This window comes from Hevea brasiliensis, unplaced genomic scaffold (genome assembly GCF_030052815.1).
Source record: "Hevea brasiliensis isolate MT/VB/25A 57/8 unplaced genomic scaffold, ASM3005281v1 Scaf1, whole genome shotgun sequence".
NCBI classification, from domain to species: domain Eukaryota; kingdom Viridiplantae; phylum Streptophyta; class Magnoliopsida; order Malpighiales; family Euphorbiaceae; genus Hevea; species Hevea brasiliensis.
Window position 1 is genome coordinate 5,850,983 of NW_026614585.1, and position 4,711 is coordinate 5,855,693.

Below are 4,711 nucleotides of genomic sequence, written 5' to 3' on the forward strand. Positions count from 1 at the left end.
CTCAAGTTATGACTAAATGAACAAATACTATTCATTTGGTCAGTTTATACAGGGACAGACTGAGATTTTCCAAATTGAGTCAATTTACTCACTAGGTTTTGGTCACTTTTTGGGCATGCTTCCTAAATGAAAATTGTGTCATTTAGTGTCTATTTTCATTCCCAATTGGTCTCATACCAATTGGACTTATAAAATTTCATTTTTGATCCCTTAAAGGTAACTTGGTCATGCTGCCAGCAGCATGACCATACTCAATCCAAATTTGGCCTTAACTCCAACCATTCCAACACACTTCATTTGGTCACCATTGACCATTTCTCACTTCAAATTAGGTCCAAGACATCATTTACAAGTTTCTCATATTTTTGTCTCTAAACCCTAGTGTCCAAAACCCTAATTCACATATTGGTTACATTTAATTAATTCAAAGCATACCAATACCATTTCTCACTCATTCAAGTTTACATACACTTTTAATTCAATCAAATTCATGCATTCCCATCTCAAACCCTAGCTGGCCACAATTTACATGTAGTCCTCCAACCCTTGTTTTCATTTGATTTTATGTTCATTTCTAAGTTCCTTAAGCTAAAATCACAAAGATTAAACTAAAAGTTTCAAGTTTGAATCACTAACCTTAGTGCAGAATTTTCTTTCTTCTTTTCTTCAAATTTTTCTTCTTTCTTTTCCTTGAATCTTCTTTCCTAGTTTCCCAAACAAAGTCTAGTTATTGTAGGACAATTTTCTATGGTAGGATTTTGGTTCTTCAAGCTCAAAAAATGAGCTTTAATGGAGTTTTGGTGAGGGAGCTTTGGGAAAGGGAAGGGAGGCGGTAAGAATGGAAGAAGACCAATTTTGTTTTTTTTTTTCTTTTTCTTTTCTTTATGTCTTTATCTTATGGAAGACCAAAAATCAATATAATTAAATTTATTAATTATAACATTTATGGCATCATGCATGATGTCATGCATGATGTCATCCCTCTACACCTTTTTCATTTCTTTTTTTTTTCTATTTACTTTTCTATTAGTTCTTTAATTTAATTCTCGATTCCAAAATTTTCTTTTCTTCGATTTTATTTGTGATTGGGTCGAGTCACTCTGGTCAATTGACCAAATTGCCCCTCGCCGGTTCAACCCGGTTTGCAAATAATTCAATATTTTTTCCGGATCCCTGACCTAATTATTTGACTGGCTTAACAATCTTTTTCCGTGATTTTCTCTTTTCCACTGTGTTCGTAATGGTCCTAAGGACCGCGGCGTCACATTTTACGGTTCGAAATTTGAATTTAAATCGACTTCGCAGTCATTCCCGATAAGGTCACCCATCGCTGTGACTCTCGGCTCGTTTAGCTTCTTATGTTCTGTTTTTCTTATTTATACTTAACTAATTGACAATTACTAATTATTTGTGTTTATGGCTTATCTAGTTGTCTTAAGTATGGTCCTAATAACCTTAATTGTCCGAACCGACTCCGGTCACTGAAACAGTGAAATATACAAGGCTATGCAAATATGGGTGTTACAGTGACCTTTCAATATTCTAACTCTAGACTCCTAACCAGTAGTTCCCAACTCCTCTGCAGATATAAAACTCTGTTCTGGCATAACTGTACCAAAATAGAAGCCATCCGCAAACACCCTCATTATGGAGCACCACGGGGATGCACGCAGCTCTACACAATAATCTCATGTCGGTACTGTAATCTGCAGCTTATAGAGCAGGCATCGAGAACATTGTATAGTTACTACGATACGTCCTGACCAACTAGGTCTCCTAATTTCTTATCTCTTTTGAATCTTCTATTATCACAAACTTATTCTGACTGGGTCATCCACTGATGACTGCCAGCAGTAGTATCCTTATCCTTATATAGGGCAACTATACTTTCAAGACTCACCTTTATGTACTCGTGCCTTGCACGAAATGGGCACACCATTTAAACCCATACAGACAGAAACATAGCATTTCTTAGAGTACGTATCCTCATGAGAGACCTCAATATGTCTGCTAACTCTATTTCACCTTTCTATGTACTCCACAAAAATCAAGACACTAACTGAGGCACTTTTATATTTCTCGAGGTATAACGCAGAATCTAGAAACAAAGAATTATAGAAAAGACAAAACAGAATCCTATACTCAGCACGTAACATCCTGACAAGACTCCTTTTACACTCCCAAGTATATTCTTTCCCATGAATCTAGAGCCTAAGCTCTTATACCAACTTTGTCACGACCCAACCTATGGGCCGGACTGGCACTAGGACGTAGGCCGACATAAAGCCCCCAAGGCCCGTAGTAAGCCTTACTGTTCTCAAATCCATAACTAAGGCCCAACAACTTAGGCCCAACATGTAAATAAAATTAAATAAAATAAAATATTTTTATTCGGGTTAATGCAACCCGATAACCATAAAAAACTAAAGTAAGGGGAGCCTCGCTCAACCCTGTTACTACCACTTACAAATCTTCATTTATTAATCTCAAAATTTTAAATTAACACAATTTGTAATAAGGTTCACACTATTACTAACACATGTGAAGTTCTAGATTTCAAATTTTGAAAAATAATAAGACAATTAAATAACCGACGTTAAACTTGCAAGGAAGAAAGCGGGTTGCTCTGTAAAAGAACTCCTCCTGTAGCCTGAAAAAATAGGTGAACAAGAGTGAGCGTTCGACTCAAAGAGTAAAATATCAATTTTAACCATAATCTCTATAGCTATCTAAAGCTAATGCACCCTGTAGAGTGAAATGCAACGTCGTCAATGTTTGCATATCATAACAGCAAAAGGTAATTTGGAGCACTCACACACCCGATAATGTCAAACAATACTTATATGGGAGCTGATCCCCTATACAGCTCTCTTAATCCAAACTGTACCAGTGAAGAACTCAAGCTCGGACTTCCATTTAATAAACCAAATTGGGGTCCCAGCGAAGAACTCAAGCCGTGTCTACCTCGAAGGACCGGGTCCCTTAAGCCGTGTCTACTCGTCCTGTCCATAGCCAACACCACACCACACGCACGCCAACTCACGTATACTGCTCCAAATTACCACAACAACATCCATGGCACTTTAACAATTATGAATGCAACATAAAACGTGCCTAGTGTTTAACTACATAGATACATTTTTATAAGTGATGCATGGGCATGCCTGAACATATAATAATATCGAAATTACAATTAAAATTAATATTTTACTTACAATATACTGAGGACTATTGTGGCTGCTGGATGGAGGAAAATAGCTGACATAGATCACCTAATTATTAAATTATAAATTTATTAGTATTAAGTCAAAATAAAACTCTAAAGAGGCAACAAACAGCCTAATTCATGCCGAAAATCCGGCAGAGTTTTCTCTATACCTGGGACCTACCCAACCTGCAAAAAGGCTCAAATAACACTTCTAAATTCAACTCATATCTCATCATCATTATATGGCCCCTCCTGGGCCCTCCTAACCAAGCAATACTCAAAACCTTAAAAATTACATTTTAGTCCCTATAATTGACATTTTGTAAAAATCTACTTAAACAAGCTCTAAAAATTCTAAAATTTTGCCCTACGGGCCTTAACAATATTATAAGGCTATTGCAAAAGGAATTGTAATTTTCTAATCACCCATGAATATTTTACTCAAAAATATTACTCAATTTCATAAGTTTTTAACAGCTAGCATATTCTTAATTCAACCCAATTCAATATTCACATATTTAAACCTCCATCCTCAAGCTTCAACCAATCATATAAAATTTAAATATCTTAATTTCAAATAATCTTATATGCCCATATGCTAAAAATCTAACTAAAATTCATCTATATTTTTCAAAAATATTCTATAATCACTCAAAAATTCAACAAACACCATAGAATATCTCCAAATAATTTTACTTTCATCATATATTTTTCTTAGAATTTTTCTCAAATTTTTCCTGTTTAAGGAACACTGCATTTATGCTCCACAGACAGAGAAATAATGAAAACAATCTTACCCGAAGCTTATCTGTGTCTCAAAAATTCTAAAAATTTATGAGGAAGCGTCTAGAAGTTGAATCATCTCCAAAGCCCACCGGAGCTACCGCCGAAACCACCGCGCACGGTGGCCAGCCACTGGCCGCCGGTGACATTTGCCGAATCTGATCATACCATCATATTCCTCTCCTCTCCCTCAATCCATAGGTGGTCTCGGATCGTCAATCCAACGGTCGGATCGTCGGAAATCTCGTCGAAAAGTCGAAGAAAAGCTGATTTTCTCTCTCCTCGCCGACGCCGAAAACGGCCACCAAATCCGGCAAGGCTAGTCTCATCTGAAAGGGCTCGCTCTTAGGAGTCCATAGCCACTGGAATCACTCCAATCGGACGTCGGGATCGCTAGATACGAGCATTCAAAGTTTGGGACCTTTTTTTTGTCTCTCTCTCTCTCTCTCTCTCTCTCCACTGTTGGCTAGATTCCGGGCTGCTGCCGTCGCTTGGGAGGTCGCCGGCCAGTCACCGGAGAAGGAAAGAAGAAAAAGAGAGGGGAGGAGAGGAGAGGAGAGGAGAGGAGAGAAATTAGGGAGGGGGGGGCGCCTCCTCCCGATTTTGTTTTGAAATTTTTTTTTTTTTTACTGGCAGTGACAGTGGAAATCCATTGTCACACGCCAAGTCCCATCCCCCTTTCCCCCTTTTTTTTTTTTTTGGTTGTTACAAGAAAAATAT